General features: G+C 33.6%; 1 protein-coding gene across 1 annotated transcript in view; it reads left to right on the top strand.

Annotated features, from left to right (window-relative positions):
- Window positions 1–1,664: 1,664 nt before the first annotated feature.
- The window catches only part of LOC124357112 (GTP-binding protein Di-Ras1-like), a 151,728-nt gene continuing 127,858 nt past the window's right edge, over window positions 1,665–25,534 (top strand). The window contains exon 1 of the mRNA XM_046808580.1: window positions 1,665–1,733. The gene's annotated coding sequence lies outside the window, so the exon portion shown is untranslated. The remainder of the gene's footprint in view (window positions 1,734–25,534) is intronic.

Here is a 25,534-nt window from a genome sequence, read left to right as displayed (position 1 = left end):
AATGGATTTGCAATTTTGAGCATGACTTCAAAATTCCTGAGAGAATTAAATTCGCCGTTTTATTAAGTTGGCTATCAGTCATTATCTCGGGTTCATTGTACAATGCTGATATTGGCAATAAATGGTTATTTCCAGTTGATATTAACGAAGTGGAATATAATTCAGCCATAAACCGGCGCTGTGGTGGTTATCTCTGTAATCCGCTCAGCTGCCATAAAACACCACTCGGCCACGTGGTTGTGCCGTGATCGCAGTGCGTGCGGACGTATTGATTAGTTGTTGGATGGATCTAACTATGTTTCAATGTCAACCAATGTGTTTGGAAGATTGCTTTCTGCAGCAGATACATTAATTATGGGACCAGTCCACATCTCATCTCAGACTGGCGTTCAAATGTATAAATAAACACATGTCAATAAAAACGAGAGGATCACATTGATAACGTACAGTTAAATTTCCTACCACGAACCAGATCAAGTTTTTCGAATTCACCCAAGCGTCTCAACTTATCACTCCGAGGCTCCGGGTTCCATTCCAAGTTCGGGCTTGACAATAAATCACTTGAGCTTAGCTTAAGAGAAATACGTAGCTTAAAAGAAGCTTCAAGATTACAATCGCAACTTGCTCTGTTATTTAGGTTAAAAACTCAATCTTGGTTGGACCATTTCACTAAAGATGTAATGTGGGTGTATAGATTTTAGCTCCATTCCTCTTAGTGCAGCGTCTGAAGTCTGAAGAGATTCTCATTGAATGGCTTTTCTCACCATAGCGCATTCATGTGTGAAACACACATTGCATTCATTCAGGAATGCAAGACTTTTCTTTACATAGCTTTAAGACACCGAAAGAAGTATCAATATTAAATAAATGGTGTGCAGAATGAGTGATGTTGCCCTGTGTAGTCTTGTTACCACCCAAGGTCTTCTGATGCTTAGAAAAGTAAGAATCGTCCACGGGAATCAAAGGACCTGCAGTTTTCACGTGAACACTCAACCATATAATTATTGATATAGAACATTTTTTTCTAAAATCTAACATTACCAAAAGTCCTCACAGCGTCTGGACATACTATAGTAGTTAAACGGTGTACGTGTTTTTATAGTTTGTAGACAATAAAAAAGTAATTGTAAATCTAGAAGTCATTAGCATTATTATTCTCATCATTTTTACTTTTAGTCATGGCCAAACATATGTTTTATTTTAGTTGCATTTTGAACATTTATATGTAAGAAGGACTATCTGTAATGTCTAAATGTTTAACCTCAATAAATAAGTGTATTTATTCAGTATTAAATTGAAACACTTGGATAGATAATGCCGAACACTTGTATCTTGAATCTCTCAGAGCACAGATATCCAAGTATCTGAATTACAGTACGGCATGAGTACTGGTATTGGCTTGCAGGAAATCAAAGGTTGTAGAAAATTAGTTATAATACAGACTTTCCTTGTAAACAGGAATTGAGGAATTGTCAAGGTAGAGCTACTTACGCCTTACATGTTGTGAAACTGACAGATTGTTTGAATTCCATACTATATTGAATAAATCGAGGGAGATCGTCACAGGCGTGTCATAGCTGCAGGGAGGGTACGTTGAGGAGGTTAAGGCAGGGCGTGGGGTAGTACCGGGCGGCGGGGGGCGGCACGAGCCGGAGAGGGTGGCAGACGTAGTAACAGTAGTCTACGCTCGCCCGCTCACCGCACAGCTACGCTTACGTTACGCCAATTTCCACGTAAGTCGCAGCTACCATCACTAAACTGTCATATTAGAAACTTGTTTGTGAGAACTATTCAACTGTAATGATTTTATGTGACTTCTAGAAATGGCAATCAAAAAACAGTGTCTATAAAAGTTTCAACTGGGTCAATTTAATATAAATAGTACATTTTATTATATTTATAAATCGTGAATGTTTCGACGACCATACGGTTGTTATTAAAAATATCAATTGATCCCCGGATTAAATTAGTTAAAGAAATAATAAAATGTCTATAAAATAATATATTAACCATTTCTGACAGTTATTAAAAGTCCAATAGTAACCAATCTCAAAATATGTCTATATGTAAAATATTTATATTTTCCAAACGAAAGCAAATACATTAAGTTTTATTTGACACCTTAAAAGCTGGATTTAGATTGGAAGAATATAAATTCAGTATTGGATTTATATTCTGTTCTCACTGGCTTGAATGCATAATTTGCAGCCATTCCAGTTTTATTGAGAAGTTTATTATCAAAAATCAAACAGTATGACTATTTTTATTAGACCGAGAGAGAAATTTTGCCTTTATATATTTAAGAAACAATCTCATCTTCAAAAGGCTCCAAGTTTATTACGATAAAAATGTAAAACCTTCGATTTTATTTAAAATTCTGCTACATTTCCGATTAAAACGTAGACGTTCGTTATATTAACAAACATTATTATAATAGTGAATAACAATAACATTACTTATTTAAAATTTGTTATTGCCGATGGATAATTTGAAAGGATTTGGGACATTTGCCAGCGTTGTGTTTGAAGAATAGAACTCTACGTTTCGGGGATTATAATTTATTTACTCTCTTCACCAGATGTCAAAACCCCTTAAGACACAAGCCTAAAAAGGCATAAAATATATTAAATTATCCAGTAAAATAAAACAGTGTTATACATACAAAATAAAGCATAAACTATAATTTTAAAAAGTGTACAGTCATGTCACCTTAACTGTAAGGACATGCAAGTATATGTTATAACACGAATAAATGTTGTATGCATTTGCTTGACAACTTGTTGTTATGTTATGCGATGTTCTCTATTTTTTTAGGATTAACACTATCCTAAAAGTAATTTCATTTTTCTAAAAATATAACACGACAAAAATTGAAACAGACTGTACATATTTTACTTTCAAATTTATTCATTTATTGAATTTATAAATATTTAAAGACACATATACAATTACAGGATTCACCAACTACAGCCTGAAAAAGATATTGTGTTATCGTTTTCAAGGCGATTTTACAATTAATAATCTTCCTTAAAGTTAATGAACAATCAAACTCACAAACATTTATCTTGAATGTACTCGAAAAATGGAAGCAGGCATTTAATCTCCAAACATATAAAGATTATTATAAACATTCAGTGCTTAAAATTCAATTTCATTACCTTCATTAAATGATGCCAAAAAAACTTGCCATGTCGGTTTTATAAATTTACCACAACAATTGCCACTTCAGTATTGCAAGTAAAGGACCAATTAGAACAAATGGGATCTGAACTTCCTAATTGGCGATTGAATCTGAAGTTGACACAAAACCGGTAAAACACATCTAACTCGTAAGTGAGGCAATTACGAGTTGAATGATTCCAAAGTTCAGCTCGTTTTGTCACTTGGGAGATTCGCATTGGCGCTAACCACTAATAGACTCGGAGTTTTCCTTACAAACTTCGGGTAATTTCCCTACATTTACGGAAACTTTATAAGCGTTTCAATTTCAAATTGTAAAATACTGTAAACTAATATTGTAAACTATTTGTCGCCAAACATGATGTACTATTTCGATAACTACAAAACGAACAGTCATTACATGTTGCATAACAAGTATACTCATTGACGATCATTGATTAAAGGGGTTTTCTCAAAGCACAAAGTTCTTATGAGTAAATAAAGTTTACCTTAAATTATCTAGAGGGAATAAGATATAGTTATTACATTTCTCTGATCTTTATTGTATGAAATAACTAATAAAATGTAACTAGTTATTTAAATTTCTTTTGCGTTAAGGAAACAGGATTTTTCCGGACATTTGCCATCGGTCAGTGAAACAAGAAATCAGTAACACTTACGTTTCGAGATCTGCAATCTGATCTCTTCTTCAGATAAAGAACTAACCTAATGCATAATTACAAAGTAGGTTAAAATAAACAAATCAATACCAAAGCATTGTGGCACGCCTAAGGCAGGGTATATAAGTGACTTAGGCTACAACGCTTTAGTATGATTTGTTTATTTTAACCTAGTTTGTAATTATGTATTAGGTTAGTTCTTTACCTGAAGAAGAGATCAAATTGCAGATCTCGAAAAGTAGTGTTACTGTGTTACTGATTTCTTGTTTCACTGACCGATGGCAAAATGTCGGAAAAATCCTGTTTCCTTCACAATCCTTCCATCGTCAAAAATAACCTTCTCTTGCGATAGTAAGCTATTGGCTGAGCGTTAGCGAAGCCTACTACTCTAGAGACTGGATAATTTCGTTTCTGTCTGTCTATCTGCACGATGCCTTGAAAACGATCTACTGACCTATAGAGTTAAAATTTTGCATTTTAAACAATTTTTTGCAAATTTGTTTTTTTGAAGCTTCATTTCTATGTAGGCGATACTGAGTTCTATGATGATGCAAGTCACTCCATAGGGTGAGTAAATACACTTTTAAACAAACTGAGTGCAATCGAAATGGCATTTTAAAATGTGACTTATTACCTCATGTAGATTATTCATACGGTAAAACCGAAAAGCGAATGTTAAAAGTCGGTGACAAAATTTGATTTCGGCGCACCCTTGCGTTGTAGTACCCTCCCTAGCTCACCGGAACTTGTATTAATTATTTGAACATTTTTATGAAACTTAACCTAGTGAACAAAATTATAAGTGTGTTATGTGGCAAGATATCTCGAGAAAGATTTCATCTGTAGACTTAAAATTTTTTATGAACCTTCAGTTCTACATAGACAAAAATTAGTTCTAAGATGGTTCATGTCAAACCATGGAATTTATTGATAGGCTTCACTGACGCTCAGTAAATTCCATGGTTGAACCATCATAAAACTAATTTTTGTCTATGTAGAACTGAAGTTTCATAGAACATTTACTAGGCTTCAATGATGCTCAGTAAATTCCACGGTTGAACCATCATAAAACTAATTTTTGTCTATGTAGAACTGAAGTTTCATAGAACATTTACTAGGCTTCACTGGACGCTCAGTAAATTCCATGGTTGAACCATCATAAAACTAATTTTTGTCTATGTAGAAACTGAAGTTTCATAGAACATTTACTAGGCTTCACTGACGCTCAGTAAATTCCATGGTTGAACCATCATAAAATAATTTTTGTCTATGTAGAACTGAAGTTTCATAGAACATTTACTAGGCTTCACTGACGCTCAGTAAATTCCATGGTTGAACCATCATAAAACTAATTTTTGTCTATGTAGAACTGAAGTTTCATTAGAACATTTACTAGGCTTCAATGACGCTCAGTAAATTCCACGGTTGAACCATCATAAAACTAATTTTTGTCTATGTAGAACTGAAGTTTCATAGAACATTTACTAGGCTTCACTGACGCTCAGTAAATTCCATGGTTGAACCATCATAAAACTAATTTTTGTCTATGTAGAACTGAAGTTTCATAGAACATTTACTAGGCTTCCAACTGACGCTCAGTAAATTCCATGGTTGAACCATCATAAAACTAATTTTTGTCTATGTAGAACTGAAGTTTCATAGAACATTTACTAGGCTTCAATGACGCTCAGTAAATTCCACGGTTGAACCCATCATTAAAACTAATTTTTGTCTATGTAGAACTGAAGTTTCATAGAACATTTACTAGGCTTCACTGACGCTCAGTAAATTCCATGGTTGAACCATCATAAAACTAATTTTTGTCTATGTAGAACTGAAGTTTCATAGAGCATTTACTAGGCTTCACTGACGCTCAGTAAATTCCATGGTTGAACCATCATAAAAACTAATTTTTTGTCTATGTAGAACTGAAGTTTCATAGAACATTTACTAGGCTTCACTGACGCTCAGTAAATTCCATGGTTGAACCATCATAAAAACTAATTTTTGTCTATGTAGAACTGAAGTTTCATAGAAACATTTACTAGGCTTCAATGATGCTCAGTAAATTCCATGGTTGAACCATCATAAAACTAATTTTTGTCTATGTAGAACTGAAGTTTCATAGAACATTTACTAGGCTTCACTGACGCTCAGTAAATTCCATGGTTGAAACCATCATAAAACTAATTTTTGTCTATGTAGAACTGAAGTTTCATTAGAAACATTTACTAGCTTCACTGACGCTCAGTAAATTTCCATGGGTTGAACCATCATAAAACTAATTTTTGTCTATGTAGAACTGAAGTTTCATAGAACATTTACTAGGCTTCACTGACGCTCAGTAAATTCCATGGTTGAACCATCATAAACTAATTTTTGTCTATGTAGAACTGAAGTTTCATAGAACATTTACTAGGCTTCACTGACGCTCAGTAAAGTCCATGGTTGAACCATCATAAAACTAATTTTTGTCTATGTAGAACTGAAGTTTCATAGAACTTTTACTAGGCTTCACTGACGCTCAGTAAATTCCCATGGTTGAACCATCATAAAACTAATTTTTGTCTATGTAGAACTGAAGTTTTCATAGAAACATTTACTAGGCTTCACTGACGCTCAGTAAATTCCATGGTTGAACCATCATAAAAACTAATTTTTGTCTATGTAGAACTGAAGTTTCATAGAACATTTACTAGGGCTTCACTGACGCTCAGTAAATTCCATGGTTGAAACCATCATAAAACTAATTTTTGTCTATGTAGAACTGAAGTTTCATAGAACATTTACTAGGCTTCACTGACGCTCAGTAAATTCCATGGTTGAACCATCATATAACTAATTTTTGTCTATGTAGAACTGAAGTTTCATAGAAACATTTACTAGGCTTCACTGACGCCCTCAGTAAAATTCCATGGTTGAACCATCATTAAAACTAATTTTTGTCTATGTAGAACTGAAGTTTCATAGAACATTTACTAGGCTTCACTGGACGCTCAGTAAATTCCATGGTTGAACCCATCATAAAACTAATTTTTGTCTATGTAGAACTGAAGTTTCATAGAAACATTTACTAGGCTTCAATGACGCTCAGTAAATTCCATGGTTGAAACCATCATAAAACTAATTTTTTGTCTATGTAGAACTGAAGTTTCATAGAAAATTTACTAGGCTTCACTGACGCTCAGTAAATTCCATGGTTTGAACCATCATTAAAACTAATTTTTGTCTATGTAGAACTGAAGTTTCATAGAACATTTACTAGGCTTCACTGACGCTCAGTAAATTCCATGGTTGAACCATCATAAAACTAATTTTTGTCTATGTAGAAACTGAAGTTTCATAGAACATTTACTAGGCTTCACTGACGCTCAGTAAATTCCATGGTTGAAACCATCATAAAACTAATTTTTGTCTATGTAGAACTGAAGTTTCATAGAACATTTACTAGGCTTCAATGATGCTCAGTAAATTCCATGGTTGAACCATCATAAAACTAATTTTTGTCTATGTAGAAACTGAAGTTTCATAGAACATTTACTAGGCTTCACTGACGCTCAGTAAAATTCCATGGTTGAACCATCATAAAACTAATTTTTGTCTATGTAGAACTGAAGTTTCATAGAACATTTACTAGGCTTCAATGACGCTCAGTAAATTCCACGGTTTGAACCATCATAAAAACTAATTTTTGTCTATGTAGAACTGAAGTTTCATAGAACATTTACTAGGCTTCAATGACGCTCAGTAAATTCCATGATTGGACATGAACCATCATAGAACTAATTTTTGTCTATGTAGAACTGAAGTTTCATAGAACATTTACTAGGCTTCAATGACGCTCAGTAAATTCCATGATTGGACATGAACCATCATAGAACTAATTTTTGTCTATGTAGAACTGAAGTTTCATAGAACATTTACTAGGCTTCACTGACGCTCAGTAAATTCCATGATTGGACATTGAACCATCATAAAACTAATTTTTGTCTATGTAGAACTGAAGTTTCATAGAACATTTACTAGGCTTCAATGACGCTCAGTAAATTCCATGATTGGACATTGAACCATCATAAAACTAATTTTTGTCTATGTAGAACTGAAGTTTCATAGAACATTTACTAGGCTTCAATGACGCTCAGTAAATTCCATGATTGGACATGAACCATCATAAAACTAATTTTTGTCTATGTAGAACTGAAGTTTCATAGAACATTTACTAGGCTTCAATGACGCTCAGTAAATTCCATGATTGGACATGAACCATCATAGAACTAATTTTTGTCTATGTAGAACTGAAGTTTCATAGAACATTTACTAGGCTTCAATGACGCTCAGTAAATTCCATGATTGGACATGAACCATCATAGAACTAACTTTTGTCTATGTAGAACTGAAGTTTCATAGAACATTTACTAGGCTTCAATGACGCTCAGTACTCAGTAGGCTCACTAATTTCTCTTTTGTTTCCGGGGAACAACAAATCTTTTCTGTGCGATTTTCTGCAGGACATATCGGGAATGAAATTAAGCAAAGACTGTTACGCGGCATTTGGTGTGGTGTACTTCTTCCTTTGCTTGACTAAATGAAAACATTTATATTTACTAAAGCCAGCTCACAGTCTGTCGCTAACAATGAATTTACTCTTAAGTCGGTGTCAATTAATAGTAGAAATGATAATGCAGAGATTGGGTTTCACACGATGCAAATTGCTGCCTATTAGGGGTAGCTGATTACGTATATTTTTGCCATTCTAGAGGAGTTGTACAGGCACATGTTTAATATACACCAATGTTTTACATTAGCATGTTACAAAATTACCAACAATAAAAACATCGTTCTTAAATGAAACCGAGCTTATCTTAATTGAGATGCTTTGTCGAATACAATTGATTAAAACGATTTTTGAGCACATGTAAAATAATACAATACAAATTTAATCTTAATCTATTCAATATCAAATAGAAGTTATAAAGCTTGTTGTATTGATATCGGTTAATGGTGTGGATTTAGTGACTAATAATTGATAATATTTCCTCTTCATAATCTAGTACGCGAGACCATATTGTACGGTCTTTGCTAGTAAGCCATGACTAGAAAACGGATGACTAGTAAAACATAATAGACTCTAGAAATAAAGATTAAGAGTATTGTTGCTGTAATAGGATAATAACGTTATTATTTTCTTGCAATGAAAGGTGTTCAGTAAAAATACAAATTTAAATCAAAGTGTTGTTACTACAGAAACGCACACTACTTCTTTTAAAATGCCAGTATGACTTTTTAAAATACAATTCATGCAGTTTTGTGGTTTGGATCTTCCACAAACTTTGATTTCCAGAAATAAAGTTAACAATGCGGTAGACTATTTGATGTTTTGTATATGTTTAGGGCATACGTGATCGCCTTGATTTTGATGATTATTGTTACGATTACAAACTTTTACAAAAGGGCCGAGTTTATATTTGATAAGCACACAACTTGGTTTTACGTAAAATCGATTAAAGAAAGAATTGATTGTCAGTCACGTTAGTCTTAGTGCGGGTCGAATTGGAGAGGTATCAAAAGGGTTCAAATCATACCATACTTCTTTATTCTCATGAAATTACCTATACAATTTGTACTGTGCATTGAGACACGATATACTTTATTTTGATATAATAATATAAAACTTTTAACATTATAGCAAGTCATAAAATCAGTATAATTACTATTCCCATTGGGAGTGCTTAAAATCATTCGGCGAGTAAGGAAATTTTACTAATAAAACATTCAAAATTTAGTTTAAAGATGTTGAAACTGTATTGATATTTATTTATAACCTCAAGATAAAACATATCAAACAATAAGGTCCTATTCCTTAGCTTAAAACATGTAAAATATACAAGACACACATCAACAGAAAGACAGTTTTAGACACTGAAAGGGTAATTACATCAGCGTCAGAATAAGGAGATAAAGATACTACAAGTCACAACTTTCAGAGAATATTACGGTCTTTATAGGGTTGAATGAATTTGCTTACCTTCAATTTTTGTTTGATGGTTGATTTTTAGTATTTTTAACTAAGAAAAATGTAATTTGAGGTAAAAAATAGTTTAATATTTTAACCCTTATGGTACCCTCTTGTTTATATTGATTTCAACGGGGTTTTATACAATGCCTTTTCATAATTGAACCACAAAGATAATTCGCTGAACCTGTTGCGGATAGCGATCTTTGTTAGGAGGAGACATTAGTCTGTAGATTTCACGAAAACCAAGTCGTGAACTAAAAGAAGCTGTACTTGTGGTGATCCGTAAAAGTTTAGGGGAAAATTCCGTACATTAAGGAAAAAAGACAGTAAGCTAAATTTTAAAACATTTTTGTAATTGTTTACCTGATATGCGATGAACTATTGGGTCAGTAGTTTGTAATTTTTCAAAATAGGTATTAAATAAAGTCTGACTTAGATTTCGAGCTAGATGTCACACTACGCATAGTAGGATATTTGCTTGAAATAAACTATCGTTGGCATGTCCAAACTAACGTCAAATTAAACCCGTCTAAATCAAAGTATAGTTATACACAATATAAGAGTTTATAGGTCACATAACAATGATTTAAGGATACCCCTGCGTACTTCGTTTGTCATCTTTTACTATACCATTTTATTGTTTTCAAAAAAGGTAGGTAATTTTTAATGGAGATTTTAAAGAGTGCCTTCACATACTTGAACTGCAAAGGACATCTCACATTAAGTGGACAGTTCTGCATGCATATGATAGAGTTGGAGTATTTCCACTTTACATATTGTAATGAAGCTACAAAGAGAGTATCTAAAATTTTTATCAAACAATTTATTATATTCCCGACCGGTGTTTAATTCTTGGGGCGATAATATAATAATGAAATACAGGAATACTCATAAGATTTTTGTTCATGGACATTCACGCTATAAAAATATGTATGATTTTTAAAGGAGCTTTATTCTAACGATACACTTGAACAAAAATAAAGTCGCTTTTATTTATTCATCTTTAATCCTTTTTACTTCAAATAGTTATGCCATCAAGAATTTAATTTTTATTATTACATGGCTACCACTGTAAAATCATAAGTAATCGAATGGAAAAAACCATAAAACTAAATCTTTAGGGGTTTATAATTTTTAAATGCATAGTTCTTTTAATAGGTATTCAAAAACATGGTCTTGAATTAATTAACACAACTTAATAAAAAAGAGTTAGTTTTGAATGTGAATGCACGCTATAAAAATCTCTAATAATCTATTAACTTATATTAAACCGTAAAATTTTGTTTTCTTATTTCTTGAAACGTTAAACACGATAACCAATCAGCGTTGAACAATCGCACAGTTTATTCAGCTGCTATTGCTGGGGATATATTTAACCAAAGAACACAACAGAAGGTTGAACAGTCCAATACTAATCCCCGGACTCCTGTCTTCCCCTGGCTCTGACGAGATGCGGGAGATTGTTGGTCTATGTGGGCGTCCAATCGGAAACCAATTTCAGTTCGGTGGTTCATTTGTTTAGTTTCTCTTGAAGGACCATTTTAGAGTAATTTCTATCTTGACACATGGAGAAAGGATTTATATTTAATGAAACAAAAACATGAAATTATGATATTTAAGGTATACACTTTTTTATTATTTTTTAAATCTCTTTTAAGCCTCAGCTCTTGGCTATGCTGGCTTGTGTGGGTCACTTTGGCTGTTAATGTTAATTCCTGTATAATGTCTCGTATAGGGTTCTTTGATCACTGCTTGTCCCTCTGACATGAACTGTGGTAGTGAACTGTACAGGACCTGTTAAAAAGTTAATTAGCCACAACGGGTTTCCTTGGAAAAAGTTAAATAAGAAAGAATTGTCAGCGAGAAAGACTTGTTTTTTCACAGGTCTCTTAAAAATCGGATAATTTTTTTAATTATTCATCTATTTATTTCTGGATGACATGAAAATGCATATAACTTCACATTTGACTATAGCGCAACCAATTCCCATTCTATAAAAACACACACCTGGGATTTCTTGTATTTGATAGAAGAAAGTTTTCCCAAGACAGAAATCCATCGTCAGCCACGCTAATTTTGGCGGAGGTTGAAATAAAAGGGCATTAAAGGGTGTTAAAAATATAAAACGATGATAGGTAAAGTTGATAAAGTTATAGTCGACCCTCAGACACATATGTAATATTACATGACAGTCAGGCAACTAGATAAAGAACCTGAACGTTGCATAAGAAATTGTATGGTTACCCGAGCTAATTAAAACATTTTCACTTGTCTGATGGCTGTCTAGAAAAAAAATAGATCTGGGAAAAAAATTATCGTTCCAAATTTTTAAAATTTTTATCATCCATTAAAACTAGCGCTGCTATCAATTTCTTTCTTAATGGAAATTTCTCTATAGATTCTAAGAAACACCATGTTGTGTGGTTATACACAAAAACTGACTCTTTTGTTCCTGGACTGTTTAATTAGAGATAGGTCTTGTCAGCCTATTGGAGAATATATTGAGAAAATGTACAAAAAGGATATAAATTATATCCTGAAACATTTCATTTTATAGTTTTGGCATATCTTGTGAGTACAAGAACTCCTCTGGTCGACATGTCGAACCGTTCTCGAGTGTACATTCTTCTATAATTGACTGCCTATGTATACTGTAAATTTTAAACTGTACAATGTCTTGTAGTACAAACTTAAATTTCGTAATTGATTCTACATACGCATCAATTGATTTCGTAATCAATTTCGTTTTTTTTCGTAATTGATTTTTTATACGCATTTGTATAAATCCTTGCCTGTATGCCAATTAGTCCTTGAATGAGTTTTATTGCAGTAAATTATTTCAAGAACACCTAATTACTGTTCAATTTTAACTTAACTTAATACAATGCAGCATTTAAAACTATTTAACTTATTTTATTTCTGGTCCAAACCTAACAATATCTACCAGATTTGTTTCCATTTTGGGGGAGGGGGGGATTTTTTGTAAAAAATTAATAAATAAACATGCTATTTATTATTGATACAATTGGTGGAAATAGATACCGGTATTATTTGGTGAGACAGAAATAGATTACAGTAAAGCGCGAATTGACAGTATGAGAAGGGTTAGCGCTAAATGTGGCGATAAGGGGTGAAACACGTGCCCAGTTTGGCCGCCCGGCTGGCGTCTCGCTGTTTTGAATTGATGCTTGACTGATGAGATCTCTCAGAAATATCCGTTCACAGTCGTGTTTTCCTCAACTCGCTTGGATTTAAATTATGAAATAGATTGATCTTTTCAATATTTACATCTGAACGGTTTTACAGTCAAATAATACTCACTAGATATGTGTAAACATAGCGAAATCATCATTTTGTGAAATAACTGTAATCCTCGCTAGTTGCAACTGCAAGCAAGGTTTATAAACTGACCTCATAGAGTAGAATATAACATTTAACGTTTAGTGTTCATAAATAGTTATGAATATTTGTAATGGATCCTTATATCTTCATTACGTTTTAAACCTCTTTATCCATCGTATATTCTCACGAAGATAAAGAAACTCGAATCGTTGGTTTACAAAATAAAATGGTAAAGAAGGGGGGGGAAGGTGTAAAAAACTACTAGGCAGAAAATTATTATTTTTATTGTGTTGTCCAAATAACAACTGTTCCTTATACTTAATTGAGTCTATGAAGTTACTTTATATAACTGAGATCTATTATGAGCTATTGTGTAATTCAGATTGGTACTTTCTGACTAAACGGAGGCCACCTGATCAAAGCACGCTACGGCTGATTTAGAGACCTAAATCGCCTAACCTAACCAAACTAAACTAACCTAACCTAACCTAACATTGTACTTAATAATAAATACTTACTTAATACTATTTAATAAATAACCTAACCGTAACCGTTAGTATTTATTAAGTAACTGCCCACCCAAAGTTGCTAAATCCCGTTTATTATCGATGCCCTCCGTTTAATCAGAAAGTATCTTAAGATTAAATAAAACGTATCAGTTTTAATTTTTTAGTTTAATCGTAAAACCATTGATCACAACACGGAGAAAGTGTCTATAGAAGCATCGAATTTCCGACCTCGGCTTCACTTCGTTCGGCTTCAGATCACGAAGAAAACAATCAATTTTGCTCCTAGTGACGCAAACTACTATTCTGTCATACTTGCATTACTTATCTCATGCTTTGTAACCTTTAGTAATGAGCTATTACTTGGAAAAGTCAAGGTTTACTTACCAATATTCTTGCTAGTACGATTATAAGTCATGATTTATTCTACCAGACAGTGTTTTCATTGATTACCTGAAGCTCTATCCTGAAATCATCTTTTCAGATTATTTCAGGTTAGTCTCAGATAGTTATTTATTAGTGTACAAAAATGCCGTGACCGAATCGGGATTCGAACCCGGGTCCCCTGGGTCGAAAGCCGAGATGCTAACCACTCAGCTACCAGGGACTGTATGTTACTAGACACTGTTGACTATTATAATACAACGTAATCTTGCGCGACCGTTATCATAACTGACATACAAGAACCGACAGTAGAGAAACGACCTTGTTTCCCCTATAACATCAATGTTAAACCTTGTGGACTTTTACATTCTTTTTTGCCATACCTTTATGGGAGATGTCTCAGTTTAAAAGTATGATAAATACGCATCTAAACGCTTATTATTTTTGCCATTAAGGTGTGTCCTTTTAAGCCTTTTTTCTGAATAGCCCATAAAAATGTTGCAACAACGTAAAAGCGTTATGGTGTATAAATTACATTTTAAAATGAGGCATCCCCATTATTCTACCACTAACAATAAGGACCTAAAACCGCATGAGGTACCAAAATTTCCAATGCTCTTATGAGGGCAGACTGTAAACACTGCAAACAAAATTAAACACTTGAAATATTTTGTCTGTACAGTGGGAAGCCATTTTCAGTTAACAGAAGTTAAACCAAAAAAAATATTTCGGAACTGGGACAGAATATGGCTCACCAAAGCGAAGCAGAAATATTTAGAGAATTTAATTGGAAACAAATGTATTGATGGATTCGTAGGGTTGTTTCAGTTAGTTCTGAGGTCTGACGCTAGAGCTGCGTCCATACAACGTTGCTTGTTACTGTTCGAATATTAGTTACCTGAGCTACCCAAGCCTGTCACTCCATAGAGGGTAGTAAGATCGCTCAATTTATCCTTGACTTTAATTATAGAATTGGATGAGTTATCTCTTATATAACTAATACATTCAACGTAACTTCCAGCATCAACAGTCTGGGTAATCCAATCGTGTAGAGATCACGTTCATAATGTAGAGTCCGAATCGATCAACTCGCAAGTAAATCATAGACCCATTCAGTAACACTTAGATGTCCAATTCTGATCAGGTCATTGAGCAACGTTAATACACTCATGGATACCTTGTTTAGTGTCACAACAATGTTTGCGAAACGTCTGTAGCTTTCTAATTATAGCCAGATTGTCTAATTATGCACAGAGGGGGATGCCGCTCTGGAACCTGAGAGGAGTCAATTATCTATTTATTATTAGTAGTTAGGTGTCAAGTGATGTACCAGTGAGTGGTGAACATGCAACGAAGGTAGAGATAATCAGTTATTGAAGATAGCTTTGTGTCAAAAGTGTTTCTTAGATCGTCATTTGTGAGACACAATCAATTGGTTTTGTGAAACTGGTCATCTCAAAGTGCGGGTTCCCGGTAACAGTGAGTTTTGAGTGTAGCTCCAGTTCGTCTTCGCTTGCCGCAGCAGCGTCTGAAATCGCTGACACAGACTTGACTCAGTCTGAAGAGATAAAAATGTCGGTGGTGGAGAAGCTCAAATAGAACTTTAACATCATTTCGGCATCAGATACAAAGTATCATTAAACACGATTTAAAGTATACAATAAACTAGATTAAATTTATAGGGAGTAGTAGTAATAAAGTGCAAGAGAGTGATACAACTAAATTATTTTTTAATAATAAAATTGTTAATTTGTGTTATTTACCTCCTTACAGAGTGCACAATGTTTTTGGACTTTTTTCAAGAAATAAAAATGAACGCTTTTCGTAAGGTTTAGTGATTTTTAGAGACAAACATTTCTTTTAGAAGAATTGGTATTCACCAAGAGCATCTAAACTCAGCTATTGTTCAGATGAAGAGATTAACTCAATTTCACTTTCCGCTTAATGAAGCGCCTTAAAATATGACACTTTCACAGACTTGACTCCTGGAATCTGACACTGTCACAGACTTTACTCCTGGAATCTGGAGTGCACTTTCGTTTGAAGAAATTAAAAACATTTCGGCAACGAGGAAGCTCAAATCGAATATTTGCAGTGTTTCGACATCAGAGATACATATACTACAAAATTGTATGTGTAATATAAATGAAAAGGCGCTCTCGTTGTCTCATCATCAGCACGATTGAGTGCACTACGATACGATCCTAAAGGACGGCAGAACAACTGAGTTTTCTACACAAAACGTAGCTATGGTTGGATGGGTTGATTCAATGAGATATTGAGTTCAGCTCTTTTATACCACTGAGACAATGCGAACACTATTCATCCAGAATATACGTAATATTTTGTCTACGTGTTTCTGATGTCGAAATGATGTAAAAAGTGCATTTTAAGCTTCTTCCTCGCCAATTGTTTTCATCACTCTTAGACGGACGTGGATTCAGATTCCAGAGTCAAGTCTGTGACAGTGTTCCAGAAGAAACAGTGTTCTAAGAAGAACTGGAGCTCAACTCTACATTCACATTGAATCAACTCTTCCCACCATAGCTAAGTTATGTGGATAGTGAGTTCCTGGTAACATCGCCTGCATAAGAAGAAAATCACTATTTGATTTTTCCGGGTTTATTTGACCCATAAACCAGCCATACAATGTGTGAACATTATTGCAAGGAACGAGATGAACAACTAGATAAGTGAGGCAGTTGTCAATGGAACTCCACGTGTTGGAATAAAGTTAATTAGAAGGGATTAGTATTGTTGATAACAAGTGCACTCAATCAAGTCACTTATTTTGGCGTTTTCTAAAAGCCACGTTTTTAACTTATTTTCAAATAGTTTTATGTATTTAGTTTTTTGACGTGACAACGTCTTAAATTAGGTTGCGGCTCGGAGTCACTCATGAAAAAGTGTTAATTACGATGCCCGTCCAGTGGGTCCGCCGCACGGGAAAACAAAGCAATCGATAACTGTGGGTCCGCCGCACGGGATAAAGCAGATAACTATGTTTATTCGTGAAAATGTGGAGTGCTTAGATTCGTCACAACAATTAAAGGTAACATAATTATACACTGATATTTCATTATCGTAAACTATGATTGATTGATTAATTGTTAGATTGACACAAAAGTTGAGAAACTGAGTTTATAGGTTATGTCATACTTTGACAAATGTTGATAGTGTTAAGTAAATTATTAGTTTAAATCACTCTGCAATCAATCGTAATTCAGTCGATTGAGAAGAAACAGCGCGTATTGCTAGTCAAACATTTAAAATAACAAATTATAACCTCTAACCTGTCATAAATGCGACCAAACAAACGAACTAAACCGACCAATCACCACGCGCGGAGTTAGAATTTAACTGTGTTTAGCAAGAATTTCAAATTCCAATTTTAGTAAATGTTTTATTCAACTTTACCATTTACAATACAAAAATTTTAATGAATTTCAAATTATGTACAATGTTTTAGTAAACAAAATATATTTCTATAGTTAAAATTTGTGCAATTCTTATTTTTATTCAATTCCTTGTTCCTATTGTGCAATTTAATAATATTCATATCAATAAATATTCTACCGAAAAAAGACGTTGTCACGTAAAATCTTCGCCCGTAAAACCGTTTACAGGCAACCATAATTTTTTTTATAGAATTAGGAATATGATTAATAATTTTTGGACCTAGAAATAAAAAAGATTTTTTGAAAATAATTTTGTTGATTGTTTGTCTTATGTAATCAATCACCTTGAGTAGAGGCTCTTGTATAATAATGAAATGTTTAGAACTATGACTGTCGCTATTTTCTTACAATACTTTAAGTACTTTGAGACAAATAGGTACTTTAGAGGAAGAATTTTTTAAGTTTTAAAAATATTTAAGACTATAATAATGTTTGAGTAATTTTAAGATTATTTGGTTGTCTAATAAATCTAATTTTACTTTAGGACATAATAACTGCAGATTTAATAACAAACATGAGCACATTACATCAATATCCGGACATTAATTCTGAGTTCCTTAAAAGGAACTAACATAATAGACTATTCCACTTCATGTTCATTAAAATTAATTATGAAAACCAAAACCTCTTCAAATCTCATTTGTGTCTTCTGTTACATTTAAATTCATTTTTCTCCTTTTCACTAAACCCTCTAAGGTGTAAATTTAAAACCTTTATTAGAACACTTGTAACCTTTTACAATAATATAAATGAACGAATTATTATGAATAATATTACAGCGTGTTTAATTTGTATAAAATACATTTGTTTTGCAAATTCAAAAGGTTAACTAAACCTGCCGTTAACCTGCAAAAGGTTAAATTAAAATTGCCGACTATTGGGCATAGAAACTTCTAAACTGTTGTGATATAATGTTATATTTAGTTTACTCTGGTCTCATTATCACATTACAATGTCTAATATCGTGCAAATCTGGTAACTGGCGATCTTGATCTCAAAATTGTATTATATTTATATCTTGCTGTCAAAATTTAAGGTGTGCAAAAACTAAACCAATAAAAAACACACGGTTTTCTAAACTATAATTATAAGTAGGGTAAAATTGTACACAGAGAATAAGCTCTAAATCTATACAAAATGGGGAATTTTAAATCACTCCTATTCGTATATAAAACAATAAAATAAAAGTACGAAATAACAAAGAGTTTAAACATAAAAAATGTGCAATTTATCATTTTAAGACTTCTTTGTAGAAGACAGTATATTATGAGGCCAAGGTTCTACCTCATTGTACCGCTCCCTGAATAGCCGAGGTAACTCTCTCCAGCAAGAATATTACATTTATCTTTTTAAAAGAGAAAACTCAATTTGGTGATAACACTGGGAGAAAACTCAATTTGATGATAAAATTGTGTTGACTACTCTATCTGCGTTTATTGTAATGTAACAACAATACCTATCAAAACAACCACTGTGAAAACTGAGTAAAATTTGGACTGTTATTTATCTGAAGTTCGTTCTATATTATTCCGAACTTCAAATAGCTGTAATGTTGGAGTTATTACGTATTCTCAAAGCGTTAATTTTACCACGTTTCTACATCGCTATTTAGTGTTACTAATAATTTACACATGAAAAGACATGTAAACCTCATTTTTTTCTCGTTTGACAATGTTCCTTTCAAATTTAAGTACAAAAACAAAGATGTTGAAAACAAAATAGAATATAAGAAAGCCTTTCTCGTGCTCAGTCTGTCCTTAAGACAAAACACACATAATCATATTTAAAATATAACATATTATGTTGTAACAAAATATAAACAATAATAGCATTTATACTAATGATATAAACTTAACTTTCTTTAAGAAAGATGCAAGCCCTCCAAAGCAGGGCTTGTAATGAGGTCCCATCCTTGAATTTGAAATGAATATTTTAGATCGGTTTAATATTGTACTTTTTTGATGGACTCCCTATTCTTAAATTCTAAATATAAATATTTATATAAACATTACAAAAAACACAACATTATGTTCAGAAGTGTGGTACATTAGTAAAAGAAAAGTAAAATACATAGGCTATAACATACATATATACATACATACATATCACATACATACTCTCAGATGATACACATATACATCTGCATTTTTACACTGAAAGGGACAGTATATTTCCAGGATAAAAAAGGAATATTAATACATGCGTATGTTATAACACAGCATTTTAAATCAAATAACATAATTTAAGATCGTAAAAATTAAGTAAGGAAGTATGAAAAAAAAACTAATTTATGTAGTAGTTATAAGGTATAGTTGTGGTGGAGTTGTATTCTGGTTGACCTTGAACGTTACGCAGATAAACTTGATAGGAGCGTGTTTGTCCGAACGGTGGTGATATTGTAGAGTGACAAAGATAAATCCGGAGTCTGTGTGTGCGTCATCAGTGAAACTGGGTCAAGGTCTCGGTCTCTGGTTCTCTCATTACGGTCAGGTGCGTCAGATTTGTAATAAATTGTCTTTGAGGTTATGTCTGGTGGTAAGGTGAGAAGCACAGTTTCTTTACCTTCTTATAGCTCACTCACTACTGACAAGTGGGAAGATAAGATCTTGCTCCTCGTTTGTTCTAATGCTAGACAATATGTCACTACAAACTTTGTGATATTGTTCCATGGACTACGAAGAGCCAACAATGAAAAACAATCAATGGTCTGTATCTTTTCGTTGACTGTCTGCAAGTATTTTTATTTAAAAAAATCAAACTGTTAAAACAAAGCAACGAACTATACCAAACCTTTGTAAAATATTTATGTAGACAGAAGCTATTGCGGTATTGCTTATTAAATTTCAAAATTGTGGCAATTAAAAATAATATTTAAACTAAATTGTATTGTTCAAATGTTGAAAAAGCGTAACGAAAACAACTTTTTGTATTGAATATTTGGTAATAAGAATCAAATAATACTTGTGTTAAAACCGGAAAAGTGGTTTATTACAATTTTAGCCCGACCATGCATGTCTAATCTCGTTTCTACACAATGAGGTAATGTAATTTTTCTTACGGGCACCCGAAGTCCAAAAATTGTATATTTATGGTTTTTTGGGTTATGATTGAAAATTATTCTCTGAAATCTTCTCTTTCCAACGATATATAACATTTTATAGTAAAAAATATCCATGGTTACAAAATAAATGTTTTTCAAATTTCTGCACTCAACTTTTAACAGTTTTGGTGATGGATTCTGCTCACGCGCATAAAATGCTTTGATATATACTACTACTTATGTTTCTTTATGATTTAATGATGGAGATGATGTAAAGATTGATAAGTTAGAGTGTATCGGGCATGTGCAAAAGCGTATGGGCACACGGTTGCGTAAGCTAAAAGAAAAGTCAAAGAAAGAAAAGTTAGCCGACGGAAAGCCGCTAAGTGGTAAAAACCGACTAACTAATGCTGGTGTCCAAAAACTTCAGACCTTCTATGGGCTTGCAATTAGGAGGAACTGTCATAGTTTATCTGAAATGAAAACCTGTGTGGGCCACATATTTTCATGTTTCATCTGACAACAATGACCCTATGCATCAATTGTGTCCCAACGATGAAGCGACATGGTGCAAATTCAACAAATCAATACTAGAAAATAAAGTGTATGACCATACAAAACACTTCCACCTCCCTTCAGAAGTAATTTTAAAAATTAAACCAATATTTAAAAGCCTTGCTGATCCTGCAGTTAGGAAAATGCCTGAAGGGCAAATCACAGAACCCCAATGAGAGTCTCAATAACCTTATGTGGTGTCGCATCCCGAAAAGATCCTTTGTTACTTTGCCTACATTACAGTTTGGGGTGTATGACGCTGTTTTGTCATTCAACGAAGGCTACTCCAGTAAATGTAAGGTTTTAGAACATTAGGTTTGAGCGTTGGTTCTAACATGCTAGAAGCGATGAAACGTTTAGACTGCGAGCGCGTTCGAAAGGCTGAAATGGCAGCAACCGAATTGAAAGAAAATCAGACAGAAGAGAACCCTATGTAAGAGGAAGCTGGAAGACCTCTATGAGGAAATGGAAGATCCAGACAAGCCATCATATGGTGCTTGAGAACACTAAATGTAAGTAGCTCTCTGTACCATATAGTTTTAAGGTTTTTTGCGATTTCCCGAATATTAGAATTTTTAACTTTTGATGTCATATATCTCAGAACCCTTACATGTTAGAGAACCCAAATTTTTACAGTATTTGTAGATAGGTAATATCAAGTTTTTGGTAAAGTTTCATTAAAATATGTTAAAAAAAAATTTAAAAAAAATTAAAAACCATTTTTTTTAAATTTTTTCTGTAACACATTAAAAAAAATTTTAAAAAAATTTCCTTTACTTTACCTTCACAAAAATCTACACGGAACTAAACAATGCACCTAGCTTTAAAATAAAAAAAAGTTTAGGTTTCTAAGTGCTCTGGTTACAGAGATATGTCACATAAAGTTAACATTGTCGTTAAATGGGACTTCGGGTGCCCTTAAAGAATTTCAGAAACAGTTCTTATATATATATGTAGGTGGTATATTAATTACTTGTGTTCTTAGAAAAGCTCACCACTTACAACAGTTGATAAGAAATTGTCAAAATGTTCTTTATTACTCGCTTTTATGTTCTTGGAAAGTGTGATACACTTAAGGGTCTTGTGTATTTTTCTAAGTTTCTTAACCATGAGGAATCGGATAGGTAATTCTACAACAGAGTCAATGGGTCATTGCAGTGCTTATTATTATTATCATTATCACTAATATATTACCGTAAAGATAATTTCACAGTTCAGGATGTCATTGGTAAACAAGAACGACAGGGCTCTTAAATTAAAAAATGAAAACCATTTAAAATACAATATGTAACAGATTGGATTAAATTTTTCTATATGAGCTAGGGAAAATAAAAAGTGCACTTACCCTCAATAAGAGATGATGACGGATCTTGTCAAACACTTTTGAAAGTTAAGATTTTATCACTTAATTGCTATTGTAAAAAATAACATGTTTATATAGATGCCGACGACTAATTTAACGGCCAAGCTGATGTGGAATGATAAGATGGCAGTACTGCTTATGAGTATTTTATAATATCCTCTTGGGCTGAGTGTTAGCGAAGCTTTTAATTCGAGGGACTGAAAATTTTAACGTATGTCTGTTTGTCTAGCCGTCCGCACGATATCTCGATAACTATAAACTTTTGCACAAAGCTTCGTTTTTACATAAGCAACATCGAGTACGATGGGGTGTAGGTAACTTTAGGGATTTGGCTGAGCGTGATCAAACATTTTCGCACTTTTAACTAAGATGGTAACCTGCGGAATAGATACATATATAAACAAACTGAGTACATTTTATCATGTGAGTGACATAGCAACACATGTAGTTAACGAAGGCTTGACATTTTTCATGCACCTCTGCGAAGCGGCCAAAAAAATCTGTATGGACTCTGTAAAACATTAAACTGCAAGTACCCTATATATTTTATTTCACTGTTCTGAACGACTCATTAAAAAAAATAATGTATACAAACAATATTGCTGTCACGCACTTTTTTACAGGGCACTGTAATTCTTCAGATTTTGAAAAATTGTTTTACTATAGTATTTGGTCAAACCGTACATCTTATGCACTTACTGTTTTACAACAAAAAAGTATTTGGAGGAAATATATTAGCGTTGGTTACTTACATCCAACAAGTCCGGATAAAATACTGAAACAGTGAAGATTAGATTTGCACGTGGTGCGGGACTGTGCGTTGAATACTTGGAAGCGATAAGACTGTGGAGTAATATAAACAGATAATATTATATGGTCGACTCACTATTTCTATTATTTCCTCCACAGAGGAAAGTCCACTTTGTGACATTGACAGTGTGTGGGATGTCAGAAAAGTGTTATTTCCGAGTGTAATAGGTAACAGTCGTACACGTTACTGTTACATTAACTGTTACTTTTACTGCTCGTTATCGTAATAGTCTAGCGAGATACGATACTGCAAGACATAGTAGAGTCGCCTTGTAGTTTCTTATTTCTACAGTTGGATCGAAATACCCTAAAGTTTTCTTATCTGTCACAACGACAGTATCAAAAGTGTTTCGAAAGGCAAACCGAAATCAAATTTTAATACTTTTATTTGGACAACTTTATACATGTAGGAAACCTGTTTTTAATTTAAATTTTTCTTTACATATACTGTGTATGTTTTGGTTTAATGTTCTTTTATATCGTAAAAATCTGTTCTGTAACTACTAGGGCAAGAACATTTGAATATTTATTTTTCCTTTAAACGAATTCTTTTGCTTATGGCAATTTTTTTATTAGAAAGAGACATATTGAAGGGCAAAATGATTACAATATCCATTTCTCACAAAATCATTTCATATCGTTGTGTCATTATTACATTCCTCTATGTCAAGCAGAAGATTCTGGGATCACTATATTGAAACATCCGAGAGGAAACAATGCAAAGAAGAAGATGTAATTTGTTGTCAGAACAATACCAGCAGACAAGAGTATATCGGCAGATTTATACACGCGGTATAAATCAAATATCAGGTTGCGTCTCTCCAGACGTCTCGTGTCTTAATGAGACATTAATCTGACACCTCGCGCTGCACTCGTGTGCTTTATCCTCAGGCAGAACTGTAAATTAAATTCTACAGATTTGAAAATAAATGTGATAAAGTTTTCATAGCTAAAAATTAGTAGTGTAATTTTAGTTTATGACCCAAATGTTTTTATGGTAGTAAAACAGGTAAATATATACAATATTTCATATTCCTCTTATAAAGGAATTTCCAAAATTAAGTCTCCCACATAGATTAATTACAAATTTATAGGCTGATATTTAAAACGAAAGATAAGTTTTAACACTTTATTTTAAATTTTATTTAATTTTCAAGATGGGGTTTATAAAGAAATGGGAATTAATTTCCTGATCTTAATTATAAATATTTCTTCACTTCTACTATATAAAAATAAATGTTGAAATAAACCTTTATAGTTTTTATAAATATGAGGCTCCCTACATACTATAAATATTTGGGTGGCGATAGAAGGAAGAAGGTCGCCTGGTGGACGGAAGGGTAGTATCAGTTACACAAGAAATATCCATTCATGCTATAAACTCAGGACAAAAGTAAGGTCGCCTGATGGATGGGAGGGGAGTATCAGTTACACAAGAGATACCCATCCATGCTATAAACTCAGGACAAAAGTAAGGTCGCCTGATGGATGGGAGGGGAGTATCAGTTACACAAGAGATACCCATCCATGCTATAAACCCAGGACAAAAGTAAGGTCGCCTGATGGATGGGAGGGGAGTATCAGTTACACAAGAGATACCCATCCATGCTATAAACTCAGGACAAAAGTAAGGTCGCCTGATGGATGGGAGGGGAGTATCAGTTACACAAGAGATACCCATCCATGCTATAAACCCAGGACAAAAGTAAGGTCGCCTGATGGATGGGAGGGGAGTATCAGTTACACAAGAGATACCCATCCATGCTATAAACCCAGGACAAAAGTAAGGTCGCCTGATGGATGGGAGGGGAGTATCAGTTACACAAGAGATATCCATCCATGCTATAAACTCAGGACAAAAGTAAGGTCGCCTGATGGATGGGAGGGGAGTATCAGTTACACAAGAGATACCCATCCATGCTATAAACTCAGGACAAAAGTAAGGTCGCCTGATGGATGGGAGGGGAGTATCAGTTACACAAGAGATACCCATCCATGCTATAAACCCAGGACAAAAGTAAGGTCGCCTGATGGATGGGAGGGGAGTATCAGTTACACAAGAGATACCCATCCATGCTATAAACTCAGGACAAAAGTAAGGTCGCCTGATGGATGGGAGGGGAGTATCAGTTACACAAGAGATACCCATCCATGCTATAAACTCAGGACAAAAGTAAGGTCGCCTGATGGATGGGAGGGGAGTATCAGTTACACAAGAGAT

Source organism: Homalodisca vitripennis, chromosome 1, assembly GCF_021130785.1.
Source record: "Homalodisca vitripennis isolate AUS2020 chromosome 1, UT_GWSS_2.1, whole genome shotgun sequence".
Lineage (NCBI taxonomy): Eukaryota > Metazoa > Arthropoda > Insecta > Hemiptera > Cicadellidae > Homalodisca > Homalodisca vitripennis.
Note: the sequence above shows the minus strand (reverse complement) of the source record. Positions and strands in the feature narration are given on the sequence as shown.